Genomic DNA, 15,355 nt, shown 5'->3' on the forward strand with positions numbered 1-15,355 from the left:
GCTCCAAATCCTTCCAACTGGTATAAAGTTCAAGAGACAGTTTAGGTCATACACTGAAACTTCAAATCTGTTTTCTGTGACGAATACTATTCCTCCATTCCTTTCATACACAGAAAAATTCCTTCAGTTTTGTCCAGAATCCCATTCACATTTCCAACATCCTCTTCCTCTGTGGAAAAATCCACAATTCTATATCAGCCTCCCCTTCAAACTTAATGAAGATATTAACCCTACTAAAGCCACACACATGGGAATGTCTCCCACAGACCTAGCCCTTGCCCGATCGGGAATGCCCGGCATTGTTAGTCTAATTGAGCCCACTACTTCACAATGGGCTTGCCAAGCCTTTTATGTGGAGAAAAGGTCTGAAAGAATCCGAGGAAAGAAGAGGCTTGTCATAGACTACAAACCCTTAAACCATTTCCTTCAAGACAACAAATTCCCTCTCCCTCAGATCTCAAATCTCAAGGTCCACATCCAAAAGGCCCAAGATTATTCCAAATTTGACCTAAAGGCGTGCTTTTGGCAACTCTATCCAGCCCACGAGAGATACAAAACTGCATTTTGTATCCCTAATGCCCAATACCGGGATCGTTATGCCTTTTGGGCTCAAGACGGCCCCATCTCAATTTGAAGACAATGATTGAGATCTTTGGGCCTATCCTTTACTCTTCTTTGATCTATATCGACGACATCCTTCTATTCTCGGAAACAAGAGAGGACCATCACCAATCGTTACAGTTTCCTTGCCATCATCCAAAAATATGGCATTATGCTATCCGAAAAGAAGAGCTTTGACACAACGAGAAATTGAATTTCTGAATGCATTTCAAGAATGGCCAAGACACATATGGTCCCCACTGACAAAGGAACTTGATAATTTTCCTAAGAAAATTTATCAAAGAAACAAATTCAACAGTTCGGAATCCCGAATTATGTTCGAGAGGCCATTCCTCACCTGTCTAGTTACACGTGCCACCTCTCAAAGATGCTCAAGAAGAACCCTCCTCCATGGGTAGCGGAACAAACAATACCAAAATTAAAAGAGCCGGCCCACAATCCGCCACCTCTTACAATCCCGCCGCTAGGAGAACTTATTCTCCAAACAGATGCATCCCGACTATGCATGGGGGGCCATCCTCCTAGAAAAGCTCCACGACAAAGAACAACGTGTGGATATGCATCGGTCGGCTTTTTCTCTTGAAAAACATTATCACACAACCTACAAGGAAATTAAAGTACGGGATAAAAAGTTTGAATTCTTCCCGATTGGACGACTTCCCCGGTTCGGATGGACAACTCTTCCTTCCCCAAGATTCTTGAATCCAACCAGAAGACCTTGCCTGAGCCCCAATTACTGAGATTAAAATCATGGTTCAGCAGGTATGACTTTAAGGTTGAACATATAAAAGGGACAAGAAACCTAATCCCGGATTTCTTATCCAGACTTTTCAAGCCTCAGAATCAACCTATAGTTCTTCTCACCTCGACAATAAATCTTCCCATAATCTTTATGGCCTCCTCATCCTCCAGATCCGATCTGCAACCTCCTTCACCACCAGACCTTCCCAACAACCTTACAACCAAACAAGTCACAGACTTTGCCCAAAACATGATGTTCCATTATTTGGCAACTTTTCAACAAATCTTCCAACTCCTCTGAACGACCCTACCTTAACCAGGGCACAGCAAGAAGCCCTCATGCAAGACTCCCAGCCAATGGATGATGACTCATATGATGACGTCTTCTGACCACATACAACTGTCGGCCACTCTTTTATATTATTGTTTGTCCTTATTATGTAAGAGGAGTGTATTATTAGTCTTAGTGGGATATCCACTAACCTTTGTTTGATAGTGCTGTATTATTAGTCTTAGTGGGATATCCACTAACCTTTGTTTGATAGTGCTGTATTATTAGTCTTAGTGGGATATCCACTAACTTTTGTTTGATAGTGTCAGATTATTAGTCTTAGTGGGATATCCACTAACTTTTGTATATTTTCTACCGACTCTCCACTCTATATAAGGAGAGATCTTTGAGAATAGAAGGAAGCAAGTTTTCCTCTAAACAAGTCTCTCTAAGAAAACTCTCTCTCTACACTCTCTTATGGCTTTCTAACTTCCTCATTTCTCTTCTCTTGATCCAATGGCAATGTTCTAATAATTGCTACGATCATTTCGCGTAATCCAAAAGAGCTAACTCGGCCTAATTTGAAGATCCAAAAGAGTAGAAAGACCCCCATGGCAAGAGGCCGCCAGGTCTTAACTTGAGGATCTGTCCATGCTTTGAGTTTACAAAGCATGAGGATTATGCCATGAAGCCTCTCGGCTCCCACCACCTAATTTGAAGATCCAAAGAGTAGAAAGACCCCCATGGCAAGAGGTCAGCTTGTCTTAACTTGAGGATCTGTCCATGCTTTGAGTTTACAGCATGAGGATTATGCCATGAACAGCTCTCGGCTCCTCTTGGTATCAGAGCCTTGGTGATAGAAGAAGAGAAAACCCTAAACACCATGACAACCGAGATTACCTCTCATACTTCTACCCTTCAATTATCTCCCTCTTGTAAGAAAACCATATCTAACAAGATAGATCATCTTGTTGAGATCTCTCATATTCCTGATAACGTACAGATAGAAGATACTCTAGTACCTATCATCAACCCTTACAACATATTCAAGAAATAAAATTTTGTCAGAAAAACCTTTAACCAAATCATCCACAAAAAACCCCTCACCATAAAAGAATATGTTCAATCCTCCTCACTTTCTCGTTGTTCACTTCATCGCTACTTCTCAAGAGCAGTATGTTACTTTAGAGATCCCCACCTCTTTCATAGAACAATGGCGGAAGCAAGGCTATTCTCATCTCCATCTCGGAGCTGTGAGACTTGTCCTTTCCTATCATGGAAGGATGGGATTGCCTGTTACAGCACGGATGTCGCTTTTGGACACTCGTTACCTCAAGTACGAGCATGCAGTGATTGGGACAATAGTCACAACACTCAACACTGGTAGTGTTGTTTTGACTTTCTTTCCAAACTCTAACCTCTCTTTGAGTGATCCTTATCTATCCACTGCCTTAAAAGTACAAGTCCAAATCACGGGAGCTAGCCAAGTTGAAAATGCTCTCTCAGCGACTCTTCACCATCAGATCGTTTATCGATTGCAGGATCATGCACTTAACCTGCAGATCCCAGGCTTCCAAGCCTCATCAGATGCTTTGTACATCATGGCTGATTCTGGTCAAACCCCTACAATAGTTCAAGCTCCTCGACAGCTTGAAAAGGAAGATCTACAGAAACTAATTCCTATTGAGTGGGTGACAAATTATGAAAAGCTCCAGGCAGCTCAATCAAAACCAGTTCAAGCCACAGATCCCCTCTTTATACAGCAAAAGGATGGGACTGTTAAGACGATCTTTACAAGAACTGAGGAATCTTCCTCAGCACCGTCAATCTTCCAAGCATCAATGATACAACCAGATCACGGCCTAGGAGAAGGTCCCTATTCACTCCTTTCAAGCATCCGCAACCGATTTATGCCGCAAGTCGAGGACACTTTGTCCTGCGGATGTAGCCCGTAAATGTGCATGCCGGAGTGCCTATGTCATGATGACATGGATTGAAGAACTAAAAGGATGTCTCTGGATACTCCTTGTTCGGAGATTCATCCTAAGCGGGATGATCGGATCCGGATGGTTCCCGAAAAGAATAAAAAGCCAACGCCAATGTTCGACGAGGCAATTGAGTTTCTTGCGAGAAGGAAAACCGACGCTTTCTTATGATGAGTTCAAAGAAATTATGGCACAACTCAACATTGAATATGGCAAACCCCTTCGCAACGAATGGAGATTGAGTCGGATCCAAAGGTTTATAGGTCGGAAACCCCACCCGGCCCGCTTTGTATGTGAGGTACAAAACGTTGGGCCACGTATAACAACGCCACGAACTTTTGGACCTACTTCATCTCTATCGGTACAACCCCCCGGTTCAAGAATGTTTCATGTTACAACCAGAGGATTTCCCTCCCTTGGGAAAAACAGAGAACAAAAGATCTCAAATCCTTCCTACACGGATTTCACCTTCCGAAACTTAGAATCACCGACACCCTCAAGAAGTTCTCAATCGCGGACATCTAATTCTATTGTCCAAAACACTTACTTGAAGAAGATAGATGGCAAACTGGATCAAGCCCTGCACTTGGTTCAAAACATGGATCACAAGTCGGATACTTTTCACAAGAAGTCTTCTGTTGTACTCATCCTTGACAAAGAAGTATCAAGCTCAGACAAAGAACTCCGGATACCTCAAATTACCCCCTCTTTCATGCAAAAGCAAAAGGAGATTTCCGGTGAAGAAGCAAATAGATCAAATTGAAAATGATCTCCGGAAGACCGAATTCCAACATTCATATCGCAGCCTTTCAACCTCAGTAGTTATTACTCCTTCATACTTTTCTTCTTTCCCTTTTCTTTCACAACCGGATCAACCACAAGAAACCCTTTATCGTACTTTGGCACATTCTCTCACCTTTACCCAAAAACTCGGAAACTCGAAAGAAAACCTCTCCTCCTCTAGCCCTAAAGACAAATTTCCAGAGCAATCTCTCATCGTGATTCGGAATCTTCGACAATTCGAGATGGCGACATCACCGAAATTTCATGAACACTTCACATCGATCCCACCCGAAGTAGTAGAACCTGAAGATGAAGATGCTCGGTCATTCTTTGCTCCCAGTGGAGCTCCAAACCCCAAAACCACTAGCGGGACCTTGGTTCACTTTTGATGACTTGCCACCATCAAATGGAAGGATAAGCTTTACGAATTCTTGGCATGGATTGATCTTCGGATGACCCTTGAAGGGGCCACACTCAAAAAGGTCCTTGCCGAATTTGTCACAAGGTTCTAGGAAGCTTAAGAGATTGGTTCGAAACTGAATACCTAGACTATTTGTCGCGACTCCATCACAGACAGAAGCAGAACATCCTCCATACCACGCTCCGAAGTTATGACCTTGTCATAAGATGGCCAAACAAGAGTTCTTTGATCGAAATGTTGTTCATTCAAGATGAAGGATCCGGAAAAGCACTACTCGGCTATGTCCAAGCTCTACTATGTCATTGGAGGACATGATGGTGATGATACACTAAAGTATACCTTCATCACCTCTCTACCGTACGAGATACAACCCTGAGGTTAACAATATGATCATTCATACAAAGAGACCTCCCAATTACACTCTTGGAGAAATTGAATCCACCCACCTCTTCCATTAGAGCCTGGATCAGAGGAACTATTCAAAAGGTTGTCTCAAAGGGACTTGATTGTCCAAAAGGCTTAAGAACAAAACCACACAGATCAAGTGCATATGTACCGCAGCGTAAGTACAAATCACAAAGAAGAAATCGGGCATCATTTTCCCGAAATACCTTGGTACGCAAGAAGAACAACAAAAGTTCAGTGGAAAAGAACCAAAGAAAAATTCAAATATTCTTCAGAAAAGCTGAACTGAAGTATAAGTATAGTGATGTTTCATCTCGAAAAGAAAGGGACATTATACAAAATTGTCCCAGAACCAAAAGTCGAGAATCTACAACAAGCACAACAAAGCATGTCCTCTCGCAGAAGAAGGAAATAGAATCCCTACTTTCAGAACAAGAAGATCTAACCTTAAAATTCTAATGGACCTGATCCGTGTACCTCCAAGAATCTTCTTGGATTCGTACGATAGGAATACCAATCTCATGATCATGATGTGAAGAAAGTCGTATGATATTCTGGAAGATGTAACACAATCAATATCTCTCTCCAACCCTATTATCTTCCTTCTTTGTTTCTCCTCCACCTCCGAAACTTTTCAATTTACTACAAAACCCCTCCTCCATTCCATATATCCCATGATACTACTATCCTCAAAAATACTCCAACTCTCCAATAGCCGATAGACCCAATGGTTCTCCCATCGAGTATCGAAGTCCCCATGATCGCCGTTCTTCAGGCGGTACCAATCACAAACCTTCAAAACCACCCCGATCACAAGGCCAAGATCGGAATTCAGGCTCTCTTGAAGGGTATGGAGACGCACATCATTGGTCTGGATCTTCCAAGCAAGGATATTCTCGATAGGATTCTGATGTTTATCACCAAGCTCAAAAGCTCCAAATCCTTCCAACCGGTATAAAGTTCAAGAGGCGGTTCAACCATACTTTGAAACTTCAAATCTATTTTCCTGACGAATACTATTCCTCCATTCCTTTCATACACAAAAATTCCTTCGCCTACACTGTCCGAATCCCATTCACATTTCCAAACATCCTCTCTTCCTCGTGGAAAATCCACAATTCTATATCGTACCTCCCTTCAAACTTAATGAAGACATTAACCCTACTAAAGCCACACACATGTGGATGTCTCCCATGCATCCAGCCTCCTTGCCCGATCGATGCCGTAACTGCCTTACAAAGCCAGTTAAGGTTTAATTGAGCCCACTACTTCCGATGGCTTGCCCGAGCAAGTTTTTACTTGGAGATAAAAAGGTCCAAAGAACTGAGGAAAGAAAGAGGGCTTGCTTATGACTACAAACCCTTAAACCATTTCCTTCAAGACAACAAATTCCCTCCTCTCAGATCTCAGAATCTCAAGGTCCACATCCAAAAGGCCCAAGATTATTCCAATTGACCTAAAGGTGTTGGCAGTCAGAGATACAAATGCATTTTGTATCCCTAATGCCCAATACCGGGCAATCTATGCTTTAATTTCAAGACGGCCCCATCTCAATTCCGGGAAGACAATGATTGAGATTTTTCGGGCCTATCCTGCACTTCTTCTTCGATCTATATCGATTTACATCCTTCCTTCTATTCTCTAAAGATGATGAGGACCATCACCAACTCATCATATACTCCTCGCCATCATCCAAAAATATGGCACATGCTATCCAAAAGAAACTTTTAATAGTTTTGGCAAACTAGAAATTGAATTTCTGAATGCATTTCAAGAATGGCCAAGACACATATGGTCCCCACTGACAAAGGAACTTGATAATTTTCCGGGAAGAAAATTTATCAGCAAACAAATTCATCAGCCCTTGAATCTCGAATTATGTTCAGAGGCCATTCCTCACCCTGTCTAGTTACACGTACACCTCTCAAAGATGCTCAAGAAGAACCCTCCTCCATGGGAGCTTGAACAAACAACAATAAAATTAAAAGAGCTCGCCCACAATCAGCCACTCTTCTAATCCTCTGCGGAGAACTTATTCTCCAAACAGATGCATCCCGACTATGCATGGGGGGCCATCCTCCTAGAAAAGCTCCACGACAAAGAACAACTGTGTGGATATGCATCGGGTCGGTTTTCCTCTTGGAAAACATTATCACACAACCCTCTGAGGAAATTCCGGCGGTCAAGCACCGGATAAAAAGTTTGAATTCTTCCCGATTGAATGACACTTCCTCGGGTTCGGATGGACAACTCTTCCTTCCCAAGATTCTTGAATCCAACCGGAAGACCTTGCACGAGCCCCAATTCACGAGATTAAAATCATGGTTCAGCGGTATGACTTTAAGGTTGAACATATAAAAGGGACAAGAAACCTAATCCCGGATTTCTTATCCGGACTTTTCAAGCCCTCGGAATCAACCTATAGTTCTTCTCACCTCGACAATAAATCTTCCCATAATCTTTATGGCCTCCTCATCCTCCGGATCCGATCTGCAACCTCCTTCACCACCGGACCTTCCCAACAACCTTACAACCAAACAAGTCACGGACTTTGCCCAAAACATGATGTTCCATTATTTGGCAACTTTTCAACAAATCTTCCAACTCCTCCCATGACCCTACCTTAACTAGTGGTACGGCAAGAAGCCCTCATGCAAGACTCCCGACCAATGGATGATGACTCATATGATGACGTCTTCCGACCACATACAAGCCCACTCTTTTATATTATTGTTTGTCCTTATTATGTAAGGAGATGTATTATTAGTCTTAGTGGGATATCCACTAACCTTTGTTTGATAGTGCTGTATTATTAGTCTTAGTGGGATATCCACAACCTTGTGTATAGGTTCCATTATGTCCAGATAGGATATCCACTGGATATAACTTTTCAGTATTATTTTCTACTCGACCACCTATATAAGGAGAGATCTTTCGAGAATAAGGAAGAAGCAAGTTTTCCTCTAAACAAGTCTCTCTAAGAAAACTCTCTCTCTACACTCTTATGGGCTTTCTAACTTCCTCATTTCTCTTCTCGATCCAATGGCAATGTTCTAATAATTGCTACGATCATTACTGGTGTAATCCAAAAGAGCTAACTCAGCTAATTTGGAAGATCCAAAAGAGTAGAAAGACCCCCCGGCAAGAGGCCGGGGGTGTCTTAACTGAGGATCATCGGCCCATGCTTGAGTTCTACAAAGACGAGGATTATGCCATGAAACAGCTCTCTGACTTACCCTAATTTGAAGATCCAAAAAGAGAGACCCCCATGGTCAAAGAGGCGTATCTTAACTCGAGGATCTATGCTTGAGTCTACGAGGGGGATTTATGCAATATGCTTTACCCTTCTGGTATCGAGCTTCGCGATAAGAAGAGAGAAACCCTAAACACCATGACAACCGAGATTACCCTCATCATACTTCTACCCTTCAATTATCTCCCTCTCAGAAGAAAACCATATCTAACAAGATAGATCATCTTGTTCGAGATCTCTCCTCATTCCCGATAACGCATGATAAGCATAAGATACTCTGGTACTCATCATCAACCCTTACAACATATTCAAGAAATAAAATTTTGTCGGAAAAACCTTTAACCAAATCATCCACAAAAAACCCCTCACCATAAAAGAATATGTTCAATCCTCCTCACTTTCTCGTTGTTCACTTACTGCTACTTCTCAAGAGCGGTATGTTACTAGAGATCCCCACCTCTTTCATAGAACAATGGCGGAAGTAAGGCTATTCTCATCTCCATCCTCGGAGTCATGAGACTTGTCCTTTCCTATCATGGAAGGATGGGATTGCCACATGACGGATGTCGCTTTTGGACACTCGCTACCTGGCACGAGTATGCGTTGATTGGGACAATAGTCACAACACTCAACAACGGTAGTGTTGTTTTGACTTTCTTCCAAACTCTAACCTCTCTTTGAAAGGTGATCCTTATCTATCCAACGCCTTAAAAGTACAAGTCCAAATCACGGGAGCTAGCCAAGTTGAAAATGCTCTCTCGTGACTCTTCACCATCGGATCGTTTATCGATTGCAGGATCATGCACTTAAACTCCTCCGGGCTTCAAGCCTCATCGGATGCTTTGTACATCATGGCGATTCGGTCAAACCCCTACAATAGTTCAAGCTCCTCGGCCTTGAAAAGGAAGATCTATGAAACTAATTCCTATCGAGTGGGTGACAATTATGAAAAGCTCCGTGCAGCTCAATCAAAACCAGTTCAAGCCACGATCCCTCTTTATACAAAGACAAAGAAAAGGATGGGGACATAACATCGTCTTTCAGAGCGGAGGAATCTTCCCTCGGCGCGTCAATCTTCCATCAATGATACAACCGTATATCACGGCTAGGGAGAAGGTCCCTATTCACTCTTTTCGCATCGGCAGTTTATCTTTGCCTGGTCGAGAGGACACTTTATGTCGGGATGTAGCCCCGAAATGTGCATGCCGGAGTGCCTATGTCATGATGACATGGATTATACTTTGAACCACATTTTCAGCATCAGCGAGGAAGAATCAGAAAAGGATGTCTCTGGATACTCCTTGTTCGAGATTCATCCTAAGCGAGATGATCGGGATCCGAGATGGTTCCCGGAAAAGAATAAAAAGCCAACGCCAATGTTCGACGAGGCAATTGAGTTTCTTGCCGGAGAAGGAAAAACGGTCATTGACGTTTCTTATGATGAGTTCAAAGAAATTATGGCACAACTCAACATTGAATATGGCAAACCCCTTCAACTTGCGAATGGAGATTGAGTCGGATCCAAAGGTTTATGGTGGGTGAAACTATTGCACTGGCCCGGTTTTTGTACAGAGGTACAAAGCGTTGGGCCAGTATAACAACGCCACGAACTTTTGGACCTACTTCATCTCTATCGGTACAACCCCTGGTTCAAGAATGTTTCATGTTACAACCAGAGGATTTCCCTCCCTTGGGAAAAACAGAGAACAAAAGATCTGAAATCCTTCCTACACGGATTTCACCTTCTGGAAACTTAGAACCGCTGACACCCCCTGAAGAAGTTCTCAACTGGCAGACATCTAATTCTATTGTCCAAAACACTTACTTGAAGAAGATAGATGGCAAACTGGATCAAGCCCTGCACTTGGTTCAAAACATGGATCACAAGCTGGATACTTTTTCACAAGAAGTCTTGCAACTAGTACTCATCCTTGACAGCAAAGTATCAAGCTCTAGACAAAGAACTCCGGATACCTCAGCCGATTACCCCCTCTTTCATGCAAAAGCAAAAGGAGATTTCCCGGCTGAAGAAGCAAATAGATCAAATTGAAAATGATCTCCGGAAGACCGGTCACTGCAATTCCAACATTCATATCGCCAGCCTTCAACCTCGGTGATTATTACTCCTTCATACTTTTCTTCTTTCCCTTTTCTTTCACAACCAGATCAACCACAAGAAACCCTTTATCAGCCCTTTGGCACATTCTCTCACCTTTACCCAAAAAACTCAGAAACTCAGCAAAAGAAAACCTCTCCTCCTCTAGCCCCTAAAGACAAATTTCCAGAGCAATCTCTCATCGGTCTCCGTATGATTCGAATCTTCTTGGACAATTCGGAGATAAGCGGACATCATCGAAATTCTCATGAACACTCTCACACGATCCCGCAGTCGTCAGAAGTAGTAGAACCCCGAAGATGAAGATGCTCGGTCATTCTTTGCTCCCAATGGAGCTCCAAACCCAAGGCCAAAACCGGCAGACCTTGGTTCACTTTTGATGACTTGCCACCATCAAAATGGAAGGATAAGCTTCCGAATTCTTGGCATGGATTGATCTTCGGATGACCCTTGAAGGGCCACACTCAAAAAGGTCCTTGCCGAATTTGTCACAAGGTTCTGGGAAGCTTAAGAGATTGGTTTCAGTCACTGAATACACTAGGCTTCAATTTGTCACTCACCGACTCCATCGGCCAGTGAACGATCCTCCATAACCGATTTCCTTGGAAGTTATGACCTTGTCATAAGACAGTGAGAAACAAGAGTTCTTTGATCGAAATGTTGTTCATTCAAGATGAAGGATCCGGAAAAGCACTACTCGGCTATGTCCAAGCTCTACTATGTCATTTGGAGGACATGATGGTGATGATACACTAAAGTATACCTTCATCACCTCTCTACCGGATGAGATACAACCTGAGGTTAACAATATGATTCTTGACTCTGAAAGAGACCAGTCACCTCGATTACACTTGAGAAATTCGGCAATTCACACTCTCTTCCATTAAGAGCGTGTGATCAACAGAACTATTCAAAGGTTGTCTCAAAGGGACTTGATTGTCCAAAAGGCTTGCAACAAAAACCACCTAAAGATCAAGTGCAAAGCCAGCTGCATGTACAAATCACAAGAAGAAATCTGGCATCATTTCCGGAAATACACGACAGTAACAAAGTTCAGGAAAAGAACCCAAAGAAATTCAAATACTTCCGTAAAAAACGAACCGAGGGTACAAGTCCGATGATGTTTCATCCTGCGAAAGAAAGGGACATTATGCAAAAATTGTCCCGGGGAATCCAGAAAAGTCGGCAAAGATGATACAATGAAGTGAGCATGTCCTTATCTCTTGCAGACTCTTTTGAAGAGGAAATAGAATCCCTACTTTCAGAACAAGAAGATCTAACCCCAGAAAGCTTATTTGGGTTAGAAATGGAGTTCTCAGACTCCACAGAGTCTTCACAAGAATCTTCTTCGGATTCAGATGATAGTGAAATACCAATCTTGATGATTGGTCTGCATGAAGAAAGTCGGAAGGATATTCGGAAGATGCAATACAATATCCTCTCTCCAACCCTATTATCTTCCTTCTTTGTTTCTCCTCCACCTCCTGAAACTTTTCAATTTACTACAAAACCTCCTCCAGTCCCATATATTCCCATACAGATACTATCCTCAAAATACTCCAAGCCTGTTCCAGTAATAGCTTTCTTTGACACTGGAGCTCAAAGAAGCATGATGAACCCAATGGTTCTCCCATCAGAGTATTGGAAGCCCCATGATCGGATTCTTGTGGCGACGGCGCGGCGGAACCTTCAAAACCACCGATCACAACGAAGATCGAATTCGGTTCTTTCCTGATTGCGTTGTATGGACGCACATCATTGGTTCAGATCTTCCAAGCAAGGATATTCTGATAGGATTTGATGTTTATCACCAAGCTCAAAAGCTCCAAATCCTTCCAACTGGTATAAAGTTCAAGAGACAGTTTCGGCCATACACTGAAACTTCAAATCTATTTTCTGTGACGAATACTATTCCTCCATTCCTTTCATACACAAAAAAATTCCTTCAGTTCTGTCCAGAATCCCATTCACATTTCCAACATCCTCTTCCTCTGTGGAAAAATCCACAATTCTATATCAGCCTCCCCTTCAAACTTAATGAAGACATTAACCCTACTAAAGCCACACACATGGGGATGTCTCCCACAGACCTAGCCCTTGCCCGATCAGAATGCCTTACACTGTTACAGCAAGGTTTAATTGAGCCCACTACTTCACAATGGGCTTGCCAAGCCTTTTATGTGGAGAAAAGGTCTGAAAGAATCCGAGGAAAGAAGAGGCTTGTCATAGACTACAAACCCTTAAACCATTTCCTTCAAGACAACAAATTCCCTCTCCCTCGAATCTCAAATCTCAAGGTCCACATCCAAAAGGCCCAGTACTATTCCAAATTTGACCTAAAGGCAGGCTTTTGGCAACTCATTCAAATGGCAGAGAGATACAAAACTGCATTTTGTATCCCTAATGCCCAATACCAGTGGACTGTTATGCCTTTTGGGCTCAAGACGGCCCCATCTCAATTCCAGAAGACAATGATTGAGATTTTTGGGCCTATCCTGTACTCTTCTTTGATCTATATCGACGACATCCTTCTATTCTCGGAAGCAGAGAGGACCATCACCAACGTTAAATACCTTGCCATCATCCAAAAATATGGCATTATGCTATCCGAAAAGAAGAGCTTTATTGACAGCGAAATTGAATTTCTCGGAATGCATTTCAAGAATGGCCAGTACACATATGGTCCCCACCTGACAAAGGAACTTGATAATTTTCCGGAAGAAAATTTATCAGCAAAACAAATTCAACAGTTCCTTGGAATCCTGAATTATGTTCGAGAGGCCATTCCTCACCTGTCTAGTTACACGTGCCACCTCTCAAAGATGCTCAAGAAGAACCCTCCTCCATGGGGAGCGGAACAAACAACAGCTGTCAAAAAATTAAAAGAGCTCGGCCCACAATCCGCCACCTCTTACAATCCCGTCGGCTAGGAGAACTTATTCTCCAAACAGATGCATCTGACTATGCATGGGGGGCCATCCTCCTAGAAAAGCTCCACGACAAAGAACAACTGTGTGGATATGCATCGGGTCAGTTTTCCTCTTCAGAAAAACATTATCACACAACCTACAAGGAAATTCGCGCGGTCAAGGTCGGGATAAAAAGTTTGAATTCTTCCCGATTGGACAAAGACTTCCCTGGTTCGGATGGACAACTCTTCCTTCCCCAAGATTCTTGAATCCAACCGGAAGACCTTGCACCGAGCCCCAATTCACGAGATTAAAATCATGGTTCGTGGTATGACTTTAAGGTTGAACATATAAAAGGGACAAGAAACCTAATCCCGGATTTCTTATCCGGACTTTTCAAGCCCTCGGAATCAACCTATAGTTCTTCTCACCTCGACAATAAATCTTCCCATAATCTTTATGGCCTCCTCATCCTCCAGGATCCGATCTGCAACCTCCTTCACCACCAGACCTTCCCAACAACCTTACAACCAAACAAGTCACAGACTTTGCCCAAAACATGATGTTCCATTATTTGGCAACTTTTCAACAAATCTTCCAACTCCTCTGAACGACCCTACCTTAACCAGGGCACAGCAAGAAGCCCTCATGCAAGACTCCCAGCCAATGGATGATGACTCATATGATGACGTCTTGACCACATACAACCCTTCTGGCCACTCTTTTATATTATTGTTTGTCCTTATTATGTAAGAGAGTGTATTATTAGTCTTAGTGGGATATCCACTAACCTTTGTTTGATATCGATAAGTTTATTAGTCTTAGTGGGATATCCACTAACCTTTGTTTGATAGTGCTGTATTATTAGTCTTAGTGGGATATCCACTAACTTTTGTTTGATAGTGCTGTATTATTAGTCTTAGTGGGATATCCACTAACTTTTGTATATTTTCTACCGACTCTCCACTCTATATAAGGAGAGATCTTTGAGAATAGAAGGAAGCAAGTTTTCCTCTAAACAAGTCTCTCTAAGAAAACTCTCTCTCTACACTCTCTTATGGCTTTCTAACTTCCTCATTTCTCTTCTCTTGATCCAATGGCAATGTTCTAATAATTGCTACGATCTGTTTCTGGTGTAATCCAAAAGAGCTAACTCAGCTAATTTGAAGATCCAAAAGAGTAGAAAGACCCCCATGGCAAGAGGCCGCTTGTGTCTTAACTTGAGGATCTGTCCATGCTTTGAGTTTACAGCATGAGGATTATGCCATGAACAGCTCTCGGCTCCTTTTGACAGAGGAAGAGGATGTTGGAAATGTGAATGGGATTCTGGACAGAACTCTTCATAGTGGAAAGTAAGAATGGGACATTCATAAACTCCATCAACGAAAAGGCATGCGGATTTGTTATAGCTGGATGGGCTTATCCTACCACAACTAAAGAAGATTGAGATAAAATTTTTAAATCAAAAGATTTTTGGTCGGTCGATAAAAACTCTTTAATACTCTAAATTAGGGTTATGTGTATGGGATAGTCTTTGATGGTATTTTTAGTGCCCTAAATTAGGGTTATGTGTTTAGGATAGTACCCTAAAAGATTTCTTAGGATTATGAAAACTTTTTGGTACCCGAAAAATTCTCTATATATATATATATATATATATATATATATATATATTTGTTCACATATGTATATTATATATAATACTATTTCGTATATATAATATTAAACCCATAAGCATCATATCCATTAAAATTATCATCGAATATATATATATAACTCAAAATTTTCCTAACACTAAATGGGCAAATCATCTATTCAAAAGAAAGTTTTCCACAATAAAGAAATAATCC

This window comes from Ricinus communis, chromosome 5 (assembly GCF_019578655.1).
Source record: "Ricinus communis isolate WT05 ecotype wild-type chromosome 5, ASM1957865v1, whole genome shotgun sequence".
Taxonomy (NCBI): Eukaryota; Viridiplantae; Streptophyta; class Magnoliopsida; order Malpighiales; family Euphorbiaceae; genus Ricinus; species Ricinus communis.